Source organism: Quercus robur, chromosome 6 (assembly GCF_932294415.1).
Source record: "Quercus robur chromosome 6, dhQueRobu3.1, whole genome shotgun sequence".
NCBI lineage: Eukaryota > Viridiplantae > Streptophyta > Magnoliopsida > Fagales > Fagaceae > Quercus > Quercus robur.
In genome coordinates, this window is record NC_065539.1 from 10251196 (window position 1) to 10278329 (window position 27134).

At 33.9% G+C, this 27134-nt stretch overlaps 1 protein-coding gene and 1 pseudogene across 3 annotated transcripts in view; both read left to right on the top strand.

Moving 5' to 3' along the window:
* Window positions 1-26021, top strand: part of LOC126732680 (probable disease resistance protein At5g66900) — a 31346-nt pseudogene extending 5325 nt beyond the window's left edge.
* Window positions 1-27134, top strand: part of LOC126732679 (probable disease resistance protein At5g66900) — a 63316-nt gene that overhangs the window by 5554 nt on the left and 30628 nt on the right. Inside the window, exon 1 of one of the 3 annotated variants that reach the window (XM_050435662.1) lies at window positions 9855-10017. The exons of 1 other annotated variant lie outside the window; for it this stretch is intronic. The gene's annotated coding sequence lies outside the window, so the exon portion shown is untranslated. Of the gene's footprint in view, window positions 1-9854; window positions 10018-21910; window positions 22017-27134 lie in introns of those variants that run through there. One more of the 3 variants, XM_050435663.1, reaches the window with a different exon arrangement.

Consider the following 27134-nt stretch of genomic DNA (forward strand, 5'->3'; position numbering starts at 1 on the left):
GTACTTGGTTTCAGAAGAAACTCAAAGAACTTTAGATAGCTTCATTCGGTTGACCATTTTGAGCATTTCTAACAATTAGGAAAGTCCATGAAACTAAATCTGATTGAGGCATCCCTTTAAATACCTTTGTTGCATTCTTAATAGTCCCATACTTTGAATCCATATGAACAATAGTACTTGCTGTAAATGAAAAGGGATGAAACCTTTATCCGTGTTATGTAGCCATGAACTTGCTTGCCCAGGTCCTTTACAATATGATCAGCACAAGCATTTAAAATAGACACAAACGTTGGTTTATGTCTTATTAATCCCTAATGTCTTCAATGACAAGAACAAAGAAGATCAGTCTTCCTGTCTTCCTTATCCATCACTAAGAGAAGAGGCATCAGTTGCACTGAACACATTAGGATGCAGACACGTGTTCAATTTTGGACATGTGTCCATATCCTAATGTGTTCAGTGCACTAACGCATAGAACACAAGCCATGTCCCATTACTAATTCATCAATCAATATTGTCCAATAAACAACATTCCTATCCACCATCTTGTCAAAAATTTGCCTTGATTGTATATTCTAGATTGGATAAACACTAGAAACCAGCTCATCATAACAAAATCCAATCCACATTGTATATCCATGAATCTCCCTACCCGTATGTAAGTTTGGAGTTGTAGACAGCAAGAGCACTAGATTTGGTGACCTTATTTGATTTTGAATTTTCACATCTTTATGCCAGTCATGATGAAGGCACCACAATATCGTTGCCATCCAAGAAAAATTATTCTTTCGGGTATTTCATCGAACAAATTTCTAGTCTCTTTAAGCTTCCCCGCCAGCATAGCCAATTATCACCGTGTTCCAAGACCAACAATTCCTTTCACCCATTTCATCGAACACTTTCTGGGAATTCAGTAATTAAGGAGATGATTACAAATGAAATCCTGGGCAAAATAGCAATTTTAGCTATTACAATAGAAAAAATTATTTTATTTATTTTAACTCTTCACTTTATAATATACTTAACATCAAATACTCTATTCTTTTACCATTTTACCTGTTTATTTAAATATTATTTCTTTATTTTTATTTTATTCTTTCTTTTACCACTCAAGCCACTTAGGTCTCTCTCTATTTTTTTTTTTTTTAAAAAAAAGGTCTCTCTAACTTTTTATTTAAATAATGTTTTTTTTTTTTTTTTTGTGTTTACTATATATTACTTTAACTAGATGTTAAATTTCATAAATAAATAAATAAAAACCTAGATGTTAAAAAATTATAAGTTTGGCACCTTTGATACTGTGGGTTTTTTAGTATTTTGGGAACTAAAATATTTTAGCACATTTAATATGAATGCTCTTTCAATTTTATCCTATTCTAACTTTTTTTTTTCTTACTATCGAAAGCTTGCTAGGTAACCACCTATCAACACGTTTTTTTCCCTTCTTTTTTCTAATATTTCATTTTAACTAATTTAGTTAATCACATTATTTTTTATGTATAAAGGAATTGATGGATAAAAAAAAGTCATATTAACATAATAATTGTGATGTGTCACTTTTATGATGTGTCAAATTATTTCTTACATACTATATAACAAGGGTATAAGAGTAAATTTATATAAATTACATTTTTCTTCCACTCACTTTTTTTCTCAATCAGACAAATGAAATTTATGTTAGTTTTCCATTATTCCAACCAAACAAACATGATGGAAAACTAAAATATTTACTATCTTCCTACAATTTTTCAACATTCCAACCAAATAAAGCCAAAGCGGTCTATTAATTTCTATATCAAAGAATTAAGTTGGAAGAATAAGTGTAGATTGGTAAGGTAGGTAAAAATGTGTTATTAATGCATGAATTGGTGACTAGGTTTTATTACAAGTTAGGGGCATGCCTAATTTCCTAAGGATCAAAGCTTTTGGTTGCTAGATTTTTAGATGAATGGCAACATTGAGTTTTGTTATTGTTTGGATATTAGGACCACTTGGTTTTGTGACAATTTTTGGGATGTTTTTTACTAAAACATCTTTGATGTGTCCTCGATCTTGGTGGAAAATGGCACTAAAGAACTTGCTAAATTTGTGGGAATATGTTAGTGGGCAATTAATGAAGCCATTTTTTTTTTTTTAGAAAGTGATGAAGCCAACATGGTTCTTACGGCTTAAAGCAATTATGCCTAGATTTTGGATAAATACAGCAAATCAATCAAGTGCACATGGGTTCATAGAGTTTGCAAGCATTCGCATCTCATTTGGTAAAATGATAAAATCAATCTCTTAGGTCAATGGGTATGCTTAAAATAGGCCCATCATTTTACCCTACATACCATATTCCTTCAATTTCTCTATTAAAATCTCTTGGGCTGAACCAATTCCAAAAATAAAAAGAATAAGGTCAAAATACAAAACTCATTCTCTAAGTTTCACTACTTTTCATTTTAGTCCTCTAAATTTGTATACTGCCATTTCAGTCTTCTAAGTTTTAAATATTTCAATCCAGTCATTTATTAACTCACCATCCATATTTGCCGTTAACCTGTTCAATAAGACGTCGTTTTGACCATAATTTAATATTTAATTGTTTATTTCTTAAGGATCAAAGCTTTTGGTTGCTAGATTTTTAGATGAATGGCAACATTGAGTTTTGTTATTGTTTGGATATTAGGACCACTTGGTTTTGTGACAATTTTTGGGATGTTTTTTACTAAAACATCTTTGATGTGTCCTCGATCTTGGTGGAAAATGGCACTAAAGAACTTGCTAAATTTGTGGGAATATGTTAGTGGGCAATTAATGAAGCCATTTTTTTTTTTTTTAGAAAGTGATGAAGCCAACATGGTTCTTACGGCTTAAAGCAATTATGCCTAGATTTTGGATAAATACAGCAAATCAATCAAGCGCACATGGGTTCATAGAGTTTGCAAGCATTCGCATCTCATTTGGTAAAATGATAAAATCAATCTCTTAGGTCAATGGGTATGCTTAAAATAGGCCCATCATTTTACCCTACATACCATATTCCTTCAATTTCTCTATTAAAATCTCTTGGGCTGAACCAATTCCAAAAATAAAAAGAATAAGGTCAAAATACAAAACTCATTATCTAAGTTTCACTACTTTTCATTTTAGTCCTCTAAATTTGTATACTGCCATTTCAGTCTTCTAAGTTTTAAATATTTCAATCCAGTCATTTATTAACTCACCATCCATATTTGCCGTTAACCTGCTCAATAAGACGTCGTTTTGACCATAATTTAATATTTAATTGTTTATTTCTTAATTTAAAAAAAAAAAATTAAAAGCCTTTGCCTATGTTTCTCAAGGAAGACAATAGGGGATGAGTGCTGGCCTCCTGTGGCAATTTGTGAACACAAACCCCAGCAATGTTGTGGTGTGCTCAGTGCTCACTCACAAAGTTGAAGTCGTATTAATAGTTTAAGGACAAAACTTAGATACAGTATCTTAGGTATTGTTCCTTAGGTTCCTCTCTTAAATTTTGTTATATGTCTACTTAACTAAAAAATATACTTCCATCCCATGAGAAAAAATCCACATGGCAGAATCTTCAAAGAGGAACCTAAGAAACATCACTTAAATATTGTATCTAAATCTTGCTCATAGTTTAATACTATTACTAGTATTAGTATTTCGAGGAAGGCTCCCACTCTTCTGCATATCCATCTCTATATCTACCTAATTCTCTTATGCTTGTAGCTTTTTATTTTTATTTTTTAATTCGTATTTGTTACAAACAAACAGAAAACAGATAAAATAGTAAATAGATATGGAAGGGAAATGATATCTTTCTTACATTAGCTGGATTTAAGTAAACAATTATCCAATCTCGTAAACGAGACCTAGCAATGGCGTGAAAAGAGAAAAAGAAAAAGATCAAATCAGCCTGCAAATATTTGCATTCATTTTCTTTAAAATATTTATAATTCCTATATTTCAAATCAACATCGTTATCCATTCGGTAAGTAATGAATTTAATAAAAAATTGAAAGGAAGATATAACTGAGAAATGTAAATGGGTAGGTCAGATCAAGAACCACTCCATATGAGAAATAAAGAAAAGCACTAAGATAGTAACAAGGAAGACTAAAAATGAAAGAAATACTTTCACAGAAGATTCATTTGGAATCTGTTTATTTTGCTGAAACTAAAATTTTTTTGCTAAAAGTACTATAAATAAAAGTAAAAGTTAACTGAAATAGTACAGTGAAACTCATAAATAGTATCAAAAAAATGCAGTGGGATTCATGAATAATAGTAAAAATAAGCTGAATAGTAAAATAAGTTGGCAAAATTAATTTGTGCAAAATGCAGAGAGAGCTGAATTGAGGAAGGATTTAGCAGATCCTAGTAACCAGAAGCTTCTGAAAAAATGGTGTAGTATTGTATTCCTCCTACTTTCTTTGGCTATAATATTTTAATTAACATTTTTTTAATTAAGATATAAATTTTAAAAAACTAAATTACTAAATTATGGCCAGAACAATGTCATTTTGGGCAAAATAACGGCAAATATGGATGGTAAGTTAATGGAAGATTGAATTGAAGATGTTTGAAATTTAGAGTATTAAAATGACAGAATGCAAACTTAAAAAACTGAAATGAAAAGTGGTAAAACTTAGAGGGTGAATTTTATATTTTGGCCAAAGAATAAAAATAACATAACGGGTGTTGGCCTCTTGTAGCAATTTGTGAACACAAACCCCAGCGATGTTGTGGTTTGCTCAATGCTCGCTCACAAAGTTGAAGTCATATTAATAGTTTAAGGACAAAACTTAGGTACAGTATCTTAAGTGATGTTCCTTAGGTTCATCTCTTAAGATTTAGCCATGTGGCTACTTAACTAAAAAATACACTTCCATCCCATGAGAAAAAATTCACATGACAGAATCTTAAGAGAGGAACTTAAAGAACAGCACATAAGTATTGTGCTCATAGTTTAATACTATTACTAGTATTAGTAGTTCTCGGAAGGCTCCCACTCTTCTGCATATCCATCTCTATATCTACCTAATTCTCTCTTATGCTTGTAGCTTTTTATTTTTATTTTTTAATTTGTATTTGTTACAAACAAACAAAGAACAGATAAAATAGTAGATAGATATGGAAGGGAAATGATATCTTTCTTACATGAGCTGGATTTAAGTAAACAATTACCAATCTCGTAAACGAGACCTAGCAATGGCGTGAAAAAAAAAATAAAGAAAAAAAAAAAAAGGATCAAATCAGCCTGCAAATATTTGCATTCGTTTTCTTTAAAATATTTACAATTCCTAAATTACAAATCAACATCGTTATCCATTAGGTAAGTAATGAATTTTTAAAAAAAATTGAAAGGAAGATATAATTGAGAAATGTCAATGGAGTAGATCAGATCAAGACCCAGTCCATATGAGAGATAAAGAAAAGCACAAAGATGAGGAAGACTAAAAAGGAAAGAAATACTTACACAGAGAGAGAGAGAGAGCTGAATTGAGGAAGGATTCAGCGGCTCCTAGTAACCGGAAGCTTCTGAAAAAATGGTGTAGTATTGTATTCCCACTTTCTTTGGCTGTAATATTTTAATTAACGTTTTTTTTAATTAAGAAATAAATTTTAAAAAATTAAATTATGGCCAAAACAACGTTATTTTGGGCAGATTAATGGCAAATATGGATAGTGAGTTAACGGATGACTGAATTGAAGAGGTTTGAAACTTAGAGAACTAAAATGATATAATGCAAACTTAGAAGATTGAAATGAAAAGTAATGAAACTTAAAGGGTGAATTTTGCATTTTGGCCAAAGAATAAAAATAACATAATGGGTCTACAAGGATTTTTACTTGCGTTATGGGTTTTTAACTTTTTGTGGCCCTCAAATAAAATGGGCAATAACAATGGTTAAGTGGAATCATATGTTATATGTGGTCACCAAAGACTGCTTAGGTGATAGTGTTTCGGGCCCCAATTTATTTATATGTGGGTTATGTCATGATCCTACAGATTGGGTCCTAAACTTAGCCTGGTTTGTCTCCTCCAAGCCTTAATATGAGAACCTCCCTCTGGTTTCCCTTAGCTCCCCTATGTTTCCCTGTGTTTTTATCTCTGTCTCCCACTCCCCAATTTTTCCAACCCCCTTATGTTTACCCTCTTTCATCTTTTATAGTCTCTTATTAGTGGGTGATCATCATTATTTTGCCACTTCACACATATTCCCACATTCATCATAATCCCAAGGGATCCTCACAACTTTAGAGGATTCTCTTGGAACTTGTTCCAAACGCCAAATAGTGTTCGACAGCGAATTTCCCCAATGGCACTACCAACCCTCGATTACCGACCTCACTATGGTTGCGTCTTATCCCGACTTTCCTCGTCATTGGTCAATGTTAAGCCGACCATTTAAGACTTCCTCGAGTGGATGTCCCTTTGGCCCGTCATCCTGACCTTAGGGTTAGGCCCATTGTGATAGGGCTTGGAGTTAACTCCCTCCATACGTACCATACTTAGCTCCTCTAATGGGCCTTGGGTCCTATTTTGGGTTCTGATTAGGTGGGCTAGCTAGCACGGGCCTTATGGGCCCAACCCCCCACATTATACACAACAAAAAGGTGAAAAAAGTGGACCAAGTATTTTATTATTTTTATTACTATTATACATCGAAAAGTTGGTAATTTTTTTATGTTTTTAACACAGACATTCAGGATTCAAATTCTTTCTTCCTCAATTATTAATTTGATATTTTTTGAATTCTTGAAATTTGATTACAAAAAAAAAATTCTTAAAATTCAATTTGTTACATTTGAAAAGCAATGCAATTTTTTTTTTTAAATGATGAAAGGCGATACAATTTAATTTGTTAAATTTTAGCTCGAAATTTGTGCAAGGAAAACAAACTACTTATCAAACACGCCAATAGATCATAGGCCAAGGGAAGTCAGTCCACTAGGTCTAACTGGGGAAGTCAACCATGCAGTTATCCCATCAAGCCAATGAACACTATGTCATGTCCAATCTTAAGTCCCCTTAGTTGGGGTATAAAGAGGAGCTCGTAACTCCAGTGAAGCGATGACCAAACCAAGCGAGATGAGGATGCAGAAAAGGATATGTCACCTCCACATTAAATGATTCTATCCACTGCAAGTACTTATGTACTTGCATGTGACCTCTACATTAATAATTCTAAATCAATAAAATCTCATTGTATTGAGTCAGATTTTAAATCCTTATTCAAACCTACTGCATTTTCTTTTTCTTTTTCTTTTTTCAGGGTAATTACACTCCTCTTCCTTAAAGTTTGAGGGAATGACACTTCACTAGAATCACTACAAGCTTAGAGGGGAAAAAAAATACTCCTCTCCCTTGAAAATTAAAGAAAATAACACTTCTGTTCATAATGTTAATATCAATGATGGAATATTCTAAACTTTAAAAAGATCCTTTATATGAAACATTGAATATAGTTAGTGAAAATATAACTTAAACAATTTAATATAAAAAGTAAAATTTTTCCAGCACCTTTAATATTTAATATTTTAAACTTTAAAAAGATGGAGGTGCACTTCTTCCATATTTTGCTTTTTCTTTTTCTTTTTTTCTTCACGAAATACTTTCATGATCCTTCTTCATTTTTTTTAATAATTGTGAATTTTAACTTTTTTAAGTGTTGAGGGAATTTCATAAAAAAAAATAAATAAATAAAAAGTGTTGAGGGAATAGACATTCATTGCTTCTCCGAATTTCAGTTTTTACTTTTTAGTATTTAGTTTACAATTTCAAAGAATTAATTGGAAAGTTTATTTAAGTTGCTGGAAAAAAATTAAAAACAAAAACAGTTCTTGAAAGATGTAGGAAACATTTTTTTAAAAAAAATTAGGCATTTCTTAAAAACTGTGATTTTTTTGGAACATCTTATTTAACTGAAACTTAAATTTTTTTTACTAAAAGTACTGTAAATAAAGCTAAAAGATAACTGAAATAGTATAGTGGGGTCAAGAATAGTATCAAAAAAATGCAATGGGACCCATGAATAGTATAAGCTGAATAGTAAAAAAAAATGGCTTTTTAAGCAATCTCAAAAGCATACTTAGTTTTAGACTTTTAGTGTCTGTTTGGGAACAAGTTATTTAACTGAAGTTGAAAACGTTTTGCTAAAAGTGTTAAAAAAAATAAAAAATAAGTTGAATAGTACCGTGGAGTCCATAAATAGTACTATCAAAAAGTGCACTGAAACCTATAAATAGTAACAAAAATAAGCTAAAATCAACAATAAACTACAACTTTAAGCACTTTTCAAAAGCTCTCCTAAACTTCAAAGAATAAAAGTATAATTATTATTATTTTCCTTACTGAATCAATTTTAGATAGGAATCCATTAAAATGACATGGACTGAAGATTCAGTCGTTCCTTGTTAGATAGGATTGAAAATTTGAAACTCATTTTTGCCAAACAACAAAATTATCATTCAACTAGCAAATAAGAAAGGTCGATCCTTTTGATGAATTATGGGTTTCAAATTTTCAAAGAAAATTTTCAATGAAATTTGAAACCCATAATTCATCAAAAGGATTGACCTTAAAAAAATAAAAATAAAAAAAAATCATTGTGGCGTGTGGCCTCGACCTTGACCAGGGACAGAACCAGGATTTGAACCTGGGGGGGGGGGGGGGGGGGCCAAAGCATGAACCAAAAAAATTTCAAGTGACATGATTTATTTAAAAAAAAAAAAATCATGGTAGGCAAAACAATTGCATTTTATTACCATAAATATTTAAGTCAAGATGGAAATAATATGAACCAAAAAAGTTGAAAGTTACAATATGATATTCTAACTTTTTCAAATTAGAAGAATAAAAAAAGAAGAGGACTTCGATTCTCCAGATTTTGGGTAATTAGAATAAAAATGTTGATTTTATCACGTTGACCAACTCACCAATATGATAAACCCATACTTTTGGATGCAACTAAAAATCACACTAATGAAGTTTTCAAAACTTTGTTTGAGGATTTTAAAAAATTGGGATATTAATATTAAGAGTTGGCAATACTACATCATTAATATTGACTTCTAAAAGAATTTTGCATTTTATCTTTTGAAAAAAAATTTAAATATTGTAATTGACTTTCTCATAATTTATAAATCAATTAAAAAGTTATATAAATTATTGTCACCCCCGTAAGAGAATTTTTTTTTTATGAGATTTTTTTGGTTATGAATTATTGAATTATGATATTGGTGATTTGTGAATTTTTTGTTGTGTTGTATTTAGACTATGGAGGGGCCATAGGCCCAAAGAAAGGGTTAGGTGATTAGTTTCTTTTGGTCTATTTGGACCAATCCAAATTTGAGCGGGACCAACTATAAACTCTAAAATATGAGTCTTCCAATATACTAAATTTTTTCAAAGAAATGGTTTTTTTTGGGGGGGGGGGGGGGGGGGGGGGGGGGGGGGGTGGTTGTGGGGGGCATTAAATGGTCAAACTGTAATAAGCACCAAAGTAGAGTGAGCTTGGTGAGCAAAGACTGAGATCAGAGAAATATTTGCCCTTCTCTCTCACACACAAATTTTTAACTTCCATATTTATTCATTTTTACTTTTTTTTTTTTAAGTTTAGTACCAAACCAATAATTGTAATTTAGTAAAAATATCACTTATTTGTTGCTTCGCATGTGGTTCTGAAAGGAAGCTTCCAGGTTGAAGGTAAAAAGGGGCAATAGCGGAGAAACAGAAAACCGTATGTGATGATTATTTGTGTCTTCTATAGTTTTATTTCCCTTTCATTTGTTTCTTTCCTACGAAAGAAGAAGCCGTTGAGGTGAGATCTCTTCTGCTACTCGGCACATCTCTTTTTTCATATTTATAAATTTATTTATAATGAATTAGTACTCGGCCGGTACTGATCGATCAGTTCATATACCTTCCGCTCCGTTTCCTGATCACCACTAAGAAATTGAACGAGAGATGTTCATAATTTTTGTAGTATATAAGTGTTGATTTAGCTTTGCAAATTTCAGGTCTCACTGCTAGTTTACACCATTGTATTGCAATTTTCAGGTCTCACTGCTAGTTTAACACTGTATTGCATATTTTCAGGGGGTCTCACTGCTAGTTTACCACTGTATTTCAATTTTTATTTATTTAAATAAAAATCAAAGTCATCCCCCAAAAAAAAAAAAAAAAAGTTTGCATTTTGCATAGTTGGGTAGAGTGAGTGAAGTCTTAGTTTCTCAGTTAGGTTTCCAAATACTATATTGGATATAGAATCTTTGAAGCAAAGCTATGGCAGCAGCATTTGTTGGAGGGGCTGCTCTTGGGGCAGCATTTGGTGAGGGCTTTGCAGTGTTACATGACACGGTTAAGGATGTGGTAAGCAAAGCCCGTATGTTCAAACCCATTCTTAAAAGCCTAGAATCCACGTTAGATCGTTTGGCAGCCAAAAAAATTATAAGTTTGGCACCTTTGATACTGTGGGTTTTTTAGTATTTTGGGTACTAAAATATTTTAGCACATTTAATATGAATGCTCTTTTAATTTTATCCTATTCTAACTTTTTTTTTTCTTCCTATCTAAAGCTTGCTAGGTAACCACCTATCAACACGTTTTTTTTCCCTTCTTTTTTCTAATATTTCATTTTAACTCATTTAGTTAATGACATTATTTTTTTATGTATAAAGGAATTGATAGATAAAAAAAAAAAAGTCATATTAACATAATAATTGTGATGTGTCACTTTTATGATGTGTCAAATTATTTCTTACATACTATATAACAGGGGTATAAGAGTAAATTTATATAAATTACATTTTTCTTCCTCTCACTTTTTTTCTCAATCAAACAAATGAAATTTATATTAGTTTTCCATTATTCCAACCAAAAAAACATGATGGAAGACTAAAATATTTACTATCTTCCCACAATTTTTCAACATTCCAACCAAATAAAGCCAAAGCAGTCTATTAATTTTTATATCAAAGAATTAAGTTGGAAGAATAAGTGTAGATCGGTAAGGTAGGTAAAAATGTGTTATTAATGCATGAATTGGTGACTAGGTTTTATTACAAGTTAGGGGCATGCCTAATTTCCTAAGGATCAAAGCTTTTGGTTACTAGATTTTTAGGTGAATGGCAACATTGAGTTTTGTTATTGTTTGGATATTAGGACTATTTGGTTTTGTGACAATTATGAGGATGTTTTTTACTAAAACATCTTTGATTTGTCCTCGATCTTTGTGGAAAATGGCACTAAATTTGTGGGAATATGTTAGTGAGCAATTAATGAAGCCAAATTTTTTTTGTTTTTGGAAAGTAATGAAGCCAAAGTGGTTCTTACGGCTTAAAGCAATTATGCCTAGATTTTGGATAAATACAACAAATCAATCAAGTGCACATGGGTTCATAGACTTTGCAAGCATTCGCATCTCATTTGGTAAAATGATAAAATCAATCTCTTAGGTCAATGGGTATGCTTAAAATAGGCCCTTCATTTTACCCTACATACCATATTCCTTCAATTTCTCTATTAAAATCTCTTGGGCTCAACCAATTCCAAAAATAAAAAGAATAAGGTTAAAATACAAAATTCATTCTCTAAGTTTCACTACTTTTCATTTTAGTCCTCTAAATTTGTATATTGTCATATCAGTCCTCTAAGTTTTAAACATTTTCAATTCAGTCATCTGTTAACTCACCATCCATATTTGCCGTTAACTTGCTCAATACGACGTTGTTTTGACGATAATTTAATATTTAATTGTTTATTTCTTAATTGTTTTTTTTTAAAAGGTTAATTTTAAAAAATAAAATAAAAAGCCTTGGCCTATATTTTTTAGGGAAGACAATAGGGGACGAGTGTTGGCCTCCTGTGGCAATTAGTGAACACAAACCCTAGCGATGTTGTGGTGTGCTCAGTGCTCGCTCACAAAGTTGAAGTTGTATTAATAGTTTAAGGACAAAACTTAGGTATAATACCTTAGGTGCTGTTCCTTAGATTCCACTCTTAAAATTTTTCCATGTGGCTACTTAACTAAAAAATACACTTCCATCTCATGAGAAAAAATCCACATGACAAAATCTTAAAAGCACCCACAGCAGATGTGGGATATGTGCCAAATGCTAAATATTTGGCACATATCCCACACCAAACACCATTTGACCCATTTATCAGATGTGCCATATCTCATATTTTTTGCAACATGCTACAGTACCATCACTAATTAGCCACGGTACGAAACGCGTGTGGCATAAATATATTCTTTGTTTATTCCTCTTTCTCTCTCATCTCTCCGTCAATCTCACCTCTTTCACCCCAATACTCTCCTCTCTCTCTCACACCAATCCTCACTGCTCTTCCACACCCACGCCAATGCCCACACCGACGATCACTTCCACACCGACGCTGACACCGATCTCTCTCTAGGAATGGTTTTTCTGTTTTTTTTTTTTTTTTTTTTTTTTTTTTTTGCTGTGGTTTGATGGGTTCGATTCCGACGGAGGTGGGTGGGTTCGGATGGGCTAGGCTACGGGTCGGCGATGTCGATGTGGGTCTGTTGTATGGGTCAGCGATGACGATGATGGTGATGAAGATGGTGGGTTTGGAGTCTGGGTTATGAAGGTTTTAGGTTTAGAAGTGGGTGTGGGTGAGGGTGTGGAGGCAGTGGGTTTGTCGGGGTTTGTGGTTGAGGTGGTGGTGGTGGTGGGGCTTCCGATTCGGTGTTGGTGGGCTATGGGTTGTGGGTCAAGGTTTTGGGTCGGCGGCATTGTGGGTCGAGGTTGGTTGCGACAGCGTTGTGGGTTTTGGTTCAGTGGTTACTTGAGTTTTTTTGTTGATAGGTTGGTTGGGTTGGGGTTTTGGGTCGGTGATTGGTTGAGGCAGTTGATGGGTGGCAGAGGATTTGGCTGGATTTGTTTGGGTTGGGGTTTGGTTGGGATTTGTTTGGGTCGTGAAGGATTTATTGGTTGGGATTTGATGGGTTGTTTGGGTTGGGGTTATGGTTGTTTGTTGTGGAATTTGGCTGGATTTGCTTGGGTTTGCTTTGAGTTGTGTTTTTGGTTGTGGAGGATGTGGTGGTTGTGTGGTGGTGGCTGTTGGTTGTTGGCAGATAGCTGTTGATATTGTTGATAAGTGTAAATATTATTTTAATGTGTAGTAAATATTATTTTAATATATAGAATGGAATTATAAAACATCTGATAAATGAGATGTTGTAAAATGATGTGGTAAAATAATAAAATAAGTCTTTGGTGTGGTAAAATGGCATAATTTTTGCAACATCTACTACGAATGCTCTAAGAGGAGAATCTAAGAAATAGCACATAAATATTGTACCTAAGTCTTGCTCATAGTTTAATACTATTACTAGTACTAGTATTTTTAGGAAGGCTCCCACTCTTCTGCATTTCCATCTCTATATCTACCTAATTCTCTTATGCTTGTAGCTTTTTATTTTTATTTTTTAATTCGTATTTGTTACAAACAAACAGAGAACAGATAAAATAGTAAATAGATATGGAGGGAAATGATATCTTTCTTACATGAGCTGGATTTAAGTAAACAATTATCCAATCTCGTAAACGAGACCTGGCAATGTCGTGATAGAGAAAAAGAAAAGATCAAATCAGCCTGCAAATATTTGCATTCGTTTTCTTTAAAATATTTACAATTCCTATATTTCAAATCAACATCGTTATCCATTAGGTAAGTAATGAATTTAATAAAAAATTGAATGGAAGATATAATTGAGAAATGTAAATGGGTAGGTCAGATCAAGAACCAGTCCATTTGAGAAATAAAGAAAAGCACTAAGATGAGGAAGACTAAAAAAAAAAAGAAATACTTACACAGAAGATTTGTTTGAAATCCGTTTATTTTGCTGAAATTAAAAACTTTTTTGCTGAAAGTACTGTAAATAAAGGTAAAAGTTAACTGAAATAGTACAGTAAAACCCATAAATAATATCAAAAAATGTAGTGGGACTCATGAATAATAGTAAAACTAAGCTAAAAAGTAAAATAAGTTGGCAAAAATAATTTGTGCCAAATGTAGAGAGAGTTGAATTGAGGAAGGATTCAGCAGATCTTAGTAACCGAAAGCTTCTGAAAAAATGGTGTATTATTGTATTCCTACTTTCTTTGGCTGTAATATTTTAATTGACATTTTTTTTAATTAAGAAATAAATTTAAAAAAATTAAATTATTAAATTATGGCTAGAACAACGTCATTTTGGGCAAATTAATAGCAAATATGGATGGTAAGTTAACGGAAGATTGAATTGAAGAGGTTTGAAATTTAGAGGACTAAAATGACATAATGCAAACTTAAAAGACTGAAATGAAAAGTGGTGAAACTTAAAGGGTGTGAAAGTTCAAATAGTGTAAAAACACTCTTGAACGTTTAGACCCTCAATTTACAAATTAACCAATTCAAGTTTTATGTCAAACAACTAGTGTGCGGAAAATGAACAAAAGCTATAAAACAAAATTGGAAAACAATCTAACCAATTTAAATTCACAACCCACAACAGATAATAAAAGGCAAAGATAAAAGGAAAGGAAGATGCAAATACAAGGACAACACGCGATGTGTTATCGAAGAGGAAACCGTAGCCCTCGGCGTAAAACCTCTCCGCCGCCCTCCAAGCGATAAGTAATCCACTAGAAAATGTAGTTGGGATACATGGACAGCAATAGACCCTCCAAGCCTAATCTACCCAGTGCACCTAAGCCCTCCAAGTTTCTTGCTCCAACGAGATTACGCCGAACCTATTTCTTTTCTTGCTTCCCGAATTCCGCTACTTGACCATAGCATCAACCAATGTAAATTGGTTCCTTTCTAACTGCTTCCCAGAACACCAAACAGCCCTCTCACAGTAATAGATATGGTGAGAAAAGATTTTGGTAAAATGTCTCTCAAGGGTTTTACAATGGAGAGAAAGAGAGTTGAGGAATTTGAAGAAACTCTTATGTAAAGATTGTAGATGAATCAATCTTGTTTTACTCTAGGGTTTCTCTCTCAAAATTCTCTCTGGAAGCTCTCTTTCTTTTGTGGGTATAAGGGGTATTTATACTGGGGTGAGAAGAGAATGTGAAACGTCAAGTTTTTCAAAACAGGGGTGGCTCGCGGCTTGACTAAGTCGCGAGATCCAGTGCGCGATAACAGAACTGCCAGTTGTCCTATTTTGTCCTGTAGTGCTCCAGCTAGCATGACGCTTCAACTTCTGACATGCTTGGCACGTGTGCTGCTTCTGGCGGCTTGCAGCCGCGAGTCACCCGCGAGATCCAACCGCGAGACTCTGTTTTCTTGCACACACTTGAGCATTCAACACTCTATCTCACTCACTACCCTTACAACAAACCTACCTAAATACAGGGTTACTAATTGCTGAAATACAAGCAAATTTGGCACGGAATAAAGCCAACAAGATGGTTGATTAAATTCAACCTTACAAGGTGAATTTTACATTTTGGCCAATAAATAAAAAGAACATAACGGGTGCTGGCCTCCTGTGGCGATTTGTGAACACAAACCCTAGTGATGTTGTGGTGTGCTCAGTGCTCGCTCACAAAGTTGAAGTCGTATTAATAGTTTAAGGACAAAATTTAGGTACAGTACCTTAGGTGACGTTTCTTAAGTTCCCCTCTTAAGATTTTGTCATGTAACTACTTAACTAAAAAATATACTTCTATCCCATGAGAAAAATCCACATCACAGAATCTTAAGAGAGAAACCTAAGAAATAGCTAAGGGTGTCAAATGGGTGGGTTTGGGCGGGTTTGGGGTGGGCATAATTGGGTTGGGTATATAAAACTCATTCACCCTTTAAAACCCATTTAACTAATTGTTTCTAACCCAAACCGAACCGAACCCAATTATAATGGGTAAACCCCAACCCACCCAATTACCAAAATGCCCATAAACACAGTGATAGCACAGCAATAGGAAAATAGAGGAATGTCCACCGTTTGGTTATTGAGAAAATTTAGAAAAATAAGGAAATGAATTTTGAAAATTGGATTCCAATTATTTACAAACCAAAAAAAAATATTTCTCCTCATCCTCCGAAACCCCCAAGCTCATCATCCACCCTAACTCGACCCAAACTCGAATCTACGACATCACGTGTCGGGTCAAGTACCTTGTTGACTCGCCAAAGAACATTTGGGGATGCCTCGACGAGCCCGTGTTTGTCAAGTCCACCGCACGATATGTCCGCGCAAAGCACGTGCACCACACTCTAACCTTGACCTTGAGCTCCTCCTCCTCCTCCAACGATCTCTCTGTTTTGTCAAATTTTCCTCTACTTCACCATCAATGGCAGATCGTCGAGAGCTTCAAGGTTCAGATCTCGCAGCTAAGTCGCGAGCGGTTGCTGGAGCAAGAGCTTCTGATTTCGACTTACACCGATGCGTTGGCTGGTGTCGCCGTCATCGACGAGATTCATCCCAAGCAAGTTCTTCCCGTCAATCATCCAATCGTTTCCAGCTTCGATTCCGTCTTGAATTTCTCTAAAGGTTTGGAAAATGCTTCCTTTAATGCTTCGAAGCCACTAGAAATGGACTCTAGTGAGCTCTCTTTTAATGCTTTTATTAAAGATATTAACGAAATTGGGATGCGTTTGGTTGCCGAGAAAGTTAGGGAACAAAATTAAGAAAATTAGAGTCTAATTTTGTCTGAGGGCTGGGTTTTTTTTTTTTTTTTTTTTTATGGGAAGGGCTGGGTTGAATTTGGGTATATTGTTTTTGGGTTAAATGGGGTTCAATGGGTTTTTAGTTAAAACCTAATAATCACTTAGTCTAATTGGGTTGATGCCCATTTAACCCAACTAATAATTGGGTGGATTTGGGTGGATAAATGGATTTGGGCTTATTTTGTCACCCCTAAGAACAGCATTTAAGTATTGTACCTAAGTCTTGCTCATAGTTTAATACTATTACTAGTATTGGTATTTCTAGGAAGGCTCCCACTCTTCTACATATCCATCTCTATATCTACCTAATTCTCTTATGCTTGTAGCTTTTTATTTTTATTTTTTAATTCGTATTTGTTACAAACAAACAGAGAACAGATAAAATAGTAGATAGATATGGAAGGGAAATGACATCTTTCTTACGTGAGCTGGATTTAAGTAAACAATTATCCAATCTCGTAAACGAGACCTAGCAATGGCGTGAAAAGAGAAAAGGAAAAAGATCAAATCAGCCTGCAAATATTTGCATTCGTTTTCTTTAAAATATTTACAATTCCTATATTTCAAATCAACATCGTTTTCCATTAGGTAAGTAATGAATTTAATAAAAAAAATTGAAAGGAAGATAATTGAGAAATGTCAATGGGGTAGGTCAGATCAAGAACCAGTCCTTATGAGAAATAAAGAAAAGCACAAAGATGAGGAAGACTAAAAAGGAAAGAAATACTTACAGAGAGAGAGAGAAAAAGGGAGCTGAATTGAGGAAGGATTCAGCAGATCCTAGTAACCGAAAGCTTCTGAAAAAATGGTGTAGTATATTGTATTCCCACTTTCTTTGGCTGTAATATTTTAATTAACGTTTTTTTTTAATTAAGAAATAAATTTTTAAAAATTAAATTATTAAATTATGGCCAAAACAACGTTATTTTGGGCAGATTAATGGCAAATATGGATAGTGAGTTAACGGATGACTGAATTGAAGAGGTTTGAAATTTAGAGAACTAAAATGATAGAATGCAAACTTAGAAGACTAAAATGAAAAGAAATGAAACTTAAAGGGTGAATTTTGCATTTTGGCCAAAGAATAAAAATAACATAACGGGTCTACAAGGATTTTGCCTTGCATTATGGGTTTTTAACTTTTTGTGGCCCTCAGATAAAATGGGCAATAATAGTGGTTAAGTGGAATCATATGTTATATGTGGTCACCAAAGACTGCTTAGGTGATAGAGTTTGGGCCCCAATTTATTTATGTGTGTGTTATGTCATGATCCTACAGATTGGGCCCTAAACTTAGCCTGGCTTGTCTCCTCCAAGCCTTAATACGAGAACATCCCTCTGGTTTCCCTCAACTCCCCTGTGTTTCCCTGTGTTTTTCTCTCTGTCTCTCACTCCCCAATTTTTCCAACCCCCTTTTGTTTACCCTCTTTCACCTTTCATAGTCTCTTGTTAGTGGGGTGATCATCTTTATTTTTCCACTTCACACGTATTCCCACGTTCATCAGAATCCCAAGAGATCCTCACAACTTTAGAGGATTCTCTTGGAACTTGTTCTAGACGCTAAATAGTGTTTAGCGGCGAATTTCCCCAATGGCACTACCAGCCCTCGGTTACCAACCTCACTATGTTTGCATCTTATCCTGACTTCCCTCGTCAATGGTCGATGTTAAGCCGACCATTTAAGACTTCCTCGGGTGGATGTCCCTTTGGCTCGTCATCCTGACCTTAGGGTTGGGCCCATTATGATAGGGCTCCGAGTTAACTCCCTCCATACGTACCATACTTAGCTCCTCTAACGGGCCTTGGGTCCTATTTTGGGTTTTGATTAGGTGGGCTAGCACAGGCCTTCTAGGCCCAACCCCCCACATTATACACAACAAAAAGGTGAAAAGAGTGGACTAAGTATTTTATTATTATTATTATTATTATTATTATTATACATCGGAAAGTTGGTACTTTTTTTTATGTTTTTAACATAGACATTCAGGACTAAAATTCTTTCTTCCTCAATTATTAATTTGATACTTTTTGAATACTTGAAATTTGATTAAAAAATAAATTCTTAAAATTCAATTTGTTACATTTGAAAAGCAATGCATTTTTTTAAAAAAATGATGAAAAGCGATACAATTTAATTTGTTAAAAATTAGTTTGAAATTTGTGCAAGGAAAACAAACTACTTATCAAACACGCCAATGGATCACAGGCCAAGGGAAGTCAGTCCACTAGGTCTAACTGGGGAAGCCAACCATGCAGCTATCCCATCAAGCCAATGAACACTATGCCATGTCCAATCTTAAGTCCCCTTAGTTGAGGTATAAAGAGGAGCTCATAACTCCAGTGAAGCGATGACCAAACCAAGCGAGATGAGGATGTAGAAAAGGATATGTCACCTCCACAATAAATGATTCTATCCACTGCAAGTACTTATGTAATTGCATGTGACCTCTACATTAATAATTTTAAATCAATAAAATCTCATTGTATTGAGTCAGATTTTAAATCCTTATTCAAACCTACCGTATTTTCTTTTTCTTTTTTTAGGGTAATTACACTTTCCTCTCTCGAAGTTTGAGGGAATGACACTTCACTACAAATTTAGAGGGAAAAAAAAATACTCCTCTCCCTTGAGAGTTGAGAATTAAAGAAAATAACACTTCTATTCATAATGTTAACATCAATGATGGAATATTCTAAACTTTAAAAAGATTCTTTATATCAAACATTGAATATAGTTAGTGAAAATATAACTTATACAATTTAATATAAAAAGTAAAGTTTTTCCAGCACCATTAATATTTAATATTTTAAACTTTAAAAAGATGGAGGTGCACGTCTTCCATATCTTGCTTTTTCTTTTTCTTTTTTTTCACGAAATACTTTCATGATCCTTCTTCATTTTTTTAATAATTGTGAATTTTAACTTTTTTAAGTGTTGAGGGAATTTCATCAAAAGAAAAAGTATTGAGGGAATAGACATTCATTGCTTCTCCGAATTTCAGTTTTTTACTTTTTAGTATTTAGCTTACAATTTCAAAGCATTAATTGGAAAGTTCATTTAAGTTGCTGGCAAAAAATTAAAAACAAAAACAGTTCTTGAAAGATGTAGGAAATTTTGTCCCAAAAAAAAGAAAAAAAAAAGGATTTCTTAAAAATTGTGATTTTCTTGGAACAGCTTATTTAGCTGAAACTAAAATTTTTTTGCTAAAAGAACTGTAAATAAAGCTAAAAGGTAGCTGAAATAGTATAGTAGGGCCAAGAATAGTACCCAAAAATGCAATAGGATTCATAAATAGTAACAACAATAAACTGAATAGTAAAAAAAAAAAAAGTTTTTTAAGTAATCTCAAATGCACACTTAGTTTTAGACTCTTATGGTATGTTTGGATACCGCTTATTGCTGAAAATTGAAAACTGAAAATACCGTAGCAAAATAATTTTTAAATGTGTGAATAGTGCTGTGAGACCCATTTTCAATGAAAGTTTTGCTAAAAAAGAGGTTTATGGGTCCCGTGAACAGTACACGGGCCCACTGGAAAAGCACAAATTTTACTGAAACACGCTTCTTTAAAAAAAAAAAAAAACGCAGACGCAAACACAGTGCTTTTCAGCACTATCCAAACGGATACTTAATGTCTGTTTGGGAACAAGTTATTTAGTTGAAGTTGAAAACATTTTGCTAAAAGTGTAAAAAAAAAAAGTTAAAAAAGAAGCTGAATAGTACTGCAAGGTCCATAAATAGTACTATCAAAAAGTGCACTGAAACCTATAAATAGTAACAAAAATAAGCTAAAATCAACGATAAGCTACAACTTTAAGCACTTTTCAAAAGCTCTCCTAAACTTCAAAGAATAAAAGTATAATTATTATTATTTTCCTTACTGAATCAATTTTATATAGGAATCCATTAAAATGACATGGACCGAAGATTTAGTTGTTCCTTGTTAGATAGGATTGAAAATTTGAAACTCATTTTTGCCAAACAACAACATTATCATTCAACAAGCAAATAAGAAAGGTCGATCATTTTGACGAATTATGGGTTTCAAATTTTCAAAAACTCATATTATAACGCATAACAAAATAAAGACAAAGAACCACATTGGGTAGAATAAAATAAGCTAATATTAATATGTTTGTTTAAATAATAATATAGGAATCCATTAAAATGACATGGACCGAAGATTCAGTTGTTCCTTGTTAGATAGGATTGAAAATTTGAAACTCATTTTTGCCAAACAACAACATTATCATTCAACAAGCAAATAAGAAAGGTCGATCATTTTGACGAATTATGGGTTTCAAATTTTCAAAAACTCATATTATAACGCATAACAAAATAAAGACAAAGAACCACATTGGGTAGAATAAAATAAGCTAATATTAATATGTTTGTTTAAATAGTAAGGTTTTAGGGTATGAAAAATTTACAGTAAGGTTTTAGGGTAATGAGGTGGAGCTAAAATCTTGCCGCATCACCGCCTCATTACCTTTGCAGGGCGGGAAAAACTCGCGCGGGGTGAAGTGGGGAGGGGCGGGTTTAGTAAGGCGGGGCAAAATTGTCGTCCCTATTTATGGGTATGGATATCTGATCAATAGGTTTAATAAAAGGGTTTGACCAATTTGCAGGTATAGGTCCCACAAAAAAGTATAAAAATTGAGTGAGAAGAAGCTAAGTGAACTGTGCCAAATGAGTGGACATAGGAAATTGGGATATTTTAAGTGATGAGTAATGAGTAACGAAAACTGAGTAATGAGTGAAAAAAAAAAAAAAAAAAAAAAAAAAAAAAAAAAAAAAAAAAAAAGAAGAAGAAGAAGAAGAAGAAGAAGAAGAAGAAGAAGGAAACAGGCCTTACCCTTCTCTCTCACACACAAATTTTTAACTTCTACATCTATTAATTTATACTTTTTAAAAAAAAAGTATATTACCAAACCAATAATAGTAAAAATATTTAACCAAAAAAAAATAGTAAAAATATCAATTATTTGTTGCTTCGCTAGTGGTTCCGAAAGGAAGCTTCCAGGTTGAAGGTAAAAGAGGCAATAGCGGAGAAACAGAAAACCGTATGTGATGATTATTTGTGTCTTCTATAGTTTTATTTCCCTTTCATTTGTTTCTTTCCTACGAAAGAAGAAGCCGTTGAGGTGAGATCTCTTCTGCTACTCGGCACATCTCTTTTTTCATATTTATAATGAATTAGTACTCGGCCGGTACTGATCGATCAGTTCATATACCTTCCGCTCCGTTTCCTGATCACCACTAAGAAATTGAACGAGAGATGTTCATAATTTTTGTAGTATATAAGTGTTGATTTAGCTTTGCAAATTTCAGGTCTCACTGCTTGTTTAACACTGTATTGCATATTTTCAGGTCTCACTGCTAGTTTACCACTGTATTTCAATTTTTATTTATTTAAATAAAAATCTAAGTCATCCCAAAAAAAAAAAGTTTGCATTTTGCATAGTTGGGTAGAGTGAGTAAAGTCCTAGTTTCTCAATTAGGTTTCCAAATACTATATTGGATATAGAATCTTTGAAGCAAAGCTATGGCAGCAGCATTTGTTGGAGGGGCTGCTCTTGGGGCAGCATTTGGTGAGGGCTTTGCAGTGTTACATGACACGGTTAAGGATGTGGTAAGCAAAGCCCGTATGTTCAAACCCATTCTTAAAAGCCTAGAATCCACGTTAGATCGTTTGGCACCAACGGTCAACGAAATAACACAATTAAGCGAACAACTTGATCTCCCAAAGGTGGAAACAGAGAACTTGATCGAAAATATGGAAAAGGGAGAGAGCTGGTTCGCAAGTGCTTGAAAATCCGGTGGTGGAACTACTGTTTCAAAGTCTATTACTCTAACAAACTTGAAGAGTTGGACAAAGAAATTATCAGGTTCTGTCAGGTTGATTTGCAAGTACACGGCACAAGGAATGGTTGAGGACTTTGGTAAATGTGAATCTTATTCTGCAGAAAGTGGATTCGATTGTGGATAGAAAAGGAGTGCCGTGCACAGTTCGTGATCCCCCGGATTTTACAGTCGGGTTGGATATGCCAATGAAGGAGTTGAAGACGCTGCTGTTGAAGGAGGAGGTGCAGCTGCTTCTACTGACTGCTCCTGGAGGATGTGGGAAGACCACATTGGTCCAAATGCTTTGTCAGGATGATCAAATTAGAGGTAATTCCATCTATTTTGTGTGTCAGTGTGTAATTTTACTTTCTAATTGGTTAGTGTTTTGGGAAATATAGTTTGCAAACTCTTGAAGTTATTTATAGTGCTAGTATGTGGATCCTTCATAGGAACGTAAACCGTTAGGTAGTAGCAAAAACAAAATACATTGTGAACTTCTTTGTTGAATCCTAAAATGAATTAATGTAGTAAAAGAAACGAGATGGTTAATTTTTTTTTTTTTTTTTTTAAAGGAAATTCTCATATCTTCATAATTGATGGTGTTTTTCATAAATTTTTTTTTTTTCTCACATCTCACCGTATGCTGTGATTGGGATTGGGTATTCTGTTCATATGACTTGGCCATTATTTGTGTAATATTATGCGATATGAAATGTGCCTCTGTGGCAGTTTTCTAACTACGTTGTGTTTGGACAGGAATTTTTGAGAACAATATTCTCTTTGTGAACGTTTCGAAAACTCCCAATGTGAAGGTCATTGTGCAGAACCTATTAAAATATAAGGATATGCAGCCTAATATTCAAATTCAAAGTGATGAAGATGCAATCGACCAGCTGTCACAATTGCTGAATCATCTTAGACCTAATCCTATTTTGTTGATCCTAGATGATGTCTGGCTCGGATCAGAATCCCTTCCTGAAATGTTTAAGTTTGATCTTCCCAATTACAAGATCTTGGTTACTTCAAGAACTGCATTTCCAAGATTTAAGTTTACATATCACTTAAAACCACTAAATGATGTTGATGCAATGACTCTTTTTCGTCACTCAGCATCCCTACATGATGGGAGCTCTTATGTTCCAGCAGAAGAAGATGTCAAAAAGGTACTTTGTCAATCTGTGAGAGATATAAAAAGCTGATAAAAAAAAATCTGTGAGATATATATATGTTTTCATATACATACATTTAAGCTTTGCTTGGTCCAAAAATTACCCCTTTAACCTCCAAACAATAACTGAGTTTATCTGGTTCCTTGAATTGCAGATAGTAAGAGGCTGTGGGGGATTCCCACTAGTCATTAAAGTGATTGGTGGCTCACTGTGTGGGCAGCATGCAGTAGTATGGCACAGTAGACTAATGAAATGGTCTGATGGTCAATTTTATTTTAGTTCTGATACGGAGCTGCTTGCTCATCTTCAAAAAAGCCTAGAATTTTCAGATGACAAGGTCATCATTAAAGAGTGTTTCATGGACCTAGGTTCATTTCCCGAAGACCAAAGGATCCCTGCCGCTGCCCTCATTGATATGTGGGCAGAATTGTATAAACTGGATGAAGATGGCATCCATGCCATTGCCAATTTACAAGAACTCAACATTCGAAATCTAGCTAGTCTTGTGATGGCAAGGTATGCTGGCTTTTTATCTCTATACTACAGTTTTCTTGTTGTGTGATTTCTTCACGTGATTACTGCTAGTTGTATTATGCCGTAACTCTATACCTGACCTAAGGCCCAAAATATTTTTCTTATGGCTTAATTAACTTCTGATGGCATTTGATAATATGTTATTATAGTTTATTTGACATGTCAATGGCCAATTTAGGATTTTTCATACCATTGATTTGAAAGGTGATTACTAACAAGAGCTAGAAAAAAAGGAAACTTAAGCCAATCTAGAAACAAGATATTCCAAGTTTCCAACTACCGTGCCCTGGCAAAGAGGGGTGTTTCAAATTTTAATAGTTAACACCTGTTTGCTTCTTGTCTGGCATACACTTGAATATAATTATTGTAGATAAAAACTGATAGTAGTATCTATTTCCCTTTGTTGTGTCATTATATTCTTAATTTTATATATTTTTCATATGCGAAGCTGAAATTTTTGAATATGTTCTAAGCTTAAATTTTTCCCATTCACAGGAAAGATGCAAGTGAGGTCAAAAGCTATTATAACGAAGACTTTGTCACACAACATGATATTCTTAGAGAGCTTGCTATGCATCAGAGCAGCCAGGAGTCTATAGGACAAAGGTCTAGACTGATTATTAACATAAGTGGAAACAATCTACCAAAGTGGTGGACAGAACAAAAACAGCAACTCATAAATGCTCGCCTATTATCCATCTCAACAGGTTGGCACATTTTCTTTCTATCAAAGACACACACAGACATACACAATATGTAATTTACATAATATTGATGGCTTGTCACATTGTATAAAATTATTTTTGCAGATGAATTATTCTCATCCAGTTGGTGCAACATTCAAGGATCCAAAGTTGAGGTTTTAGTTTTGAATTTTCATACAAAGAATTATACATTACCTGAGTTTGTGGAGAAAATGGATAAACTCAAGGTTTTGATAATCAATAATTATGGTTTCTTTCATTCCAAAATAAAAAACTTTCAATTGCTTGGATCTCTACCCAATTTAAAAAGAATCAAATTAGAGAAGGTTTCAATTTCTTCACTTTGCGAGACCCTTGTGCCATTGAAGAGTTTGAAGAAAATATCCTTGTTTATGTGTAATATTGGTAAGGCTTTTGAGAATTGTACAATTCAAGTTTCAGATGCATTTCCAAATTTGACGGAGATAAACATTGACTATTGCAATGATCTGGAGGAATTGCCAATTGGGTTGTGTGATATCGTCCTCCTCAAAAAAATTAGCATCACCAATTGTCATAAGTTGTTTGCTCTACCTGAAGAAATTGGAAAGCTGGTGAATTTAGAAGTGTTAAGGCTTAGGTCATGTACTGATTTGTTAGAGCTACCAGATTCAATCAAAAGCCTCCATAAGTTAAGCATTCTAGACATATCTGATTGCCTAAGCATTATGAAGTTGCCAAAACACATTGGTGAGTTGTGTAATTTAAAAGAGCTCAACATGAAAGGGTGCTTGAGATTGCGTACTCAATTTCCAGAATCAATAATGGATCTTGAGCAGTTAAAGCTTGTGGTATGTGACGAAGAAAGGGCCAAGTTGTGGGAGCCTATCAAGGAATTCCTCACCGAGCTCAAGGTAGAGGTGGCTGAAAAAGATATCAACTTGAATTGGCTTCCCAAATAATTTCTGAGAATTGTTCTCCTTCAAAAATGTTACGAATTCAATATGTTATGTCAAATGGAAATATGCTAAATCATAGTCAATGCCAACAGTAGCTACTAAGAAAATAATTGGGGGGAACCTACTGAATAAAGGATTTTTACAATAGTCATTCATTTAATTGGTGGATAGGAATATAATCCAATGCTAAGATTCAAATTCAATTTAGTCTATTCACTGAAAATTTTAAAAATTTATTCTAAGAAAAGATGGGCAGTTGCTACTATTCAATTTAGAAAAAAATGCATATTTGGTCTATATTTTGACTTCGTTTCCAATTTGGTTCTTAAGCTTTTACAACTTTCAATTTGGTCGTTATATTTTTAAATTTGTTGTCATTTTAGTCCTGGCCAACTCGCTTATGAAAAATGCACTACTAACAACAAGTTTAAAATCATCTAAATCTGCAATAATTGTTTTGTCATGGGATTTGGAACTCTCCCAAGATAGCTAGTCAATAATTCACCTTAACTAAGGGGTTGTTTTTTTTTTTTTTTTTTTTTTTTTTTCAATCACTCATCACTCCTCACTCAATTTTCGTCACTCATCACTCATTACTTAAAATATCCCAATTTCCTATACTCACCTGTTTGGCACACTTCGCTTAGCTTCTCATCACTCAATTTTTCTACTTTTTTGTGAGACCCATACTTGTAAATTAGTCAGACCCTTCTATTAAGCCTACCTGTGGAACCTATTCCCCACCATTTTCTCTTTTCTCATTTCCCCGTCACCCCCATTACTCTCCCAAAACACAAACCCTTACCCAGCTAATCAAACCTTTCTTAGGCCTCCTTAAACACCCAAACCCCAATCCCACCTCATCTTCCTCAAACCCAAATAACAAAAACCTACAATACCTAGTAAGGGCAACAAACCCATTAAAACCCGGATTCCCCAAAATTAAAAAGACTCGGAATTCCTTTTCCTTTTCCAAACCTTTGAAGTTTGAAGATTTAGCTTCAACCACAATAACAAAAACAGCAACAACAACAACAACAATAACAACAACAACAACACCCATCTCTCCCAAAACACAAACCCGAACCCATAAAAATTTTAGAAGCTCCATCGCCTCGTCAAGACCGTCACCAGTGAATAACACCCATCTCTCCGACATGTACAGCGACACGATCTCCTCCATCGTGACCTAGTGGCGCCGACGACTTTTGAAGAAATGTGACCCATTTCTTCCATTCGTGACCCATTCATGTTTGTTCA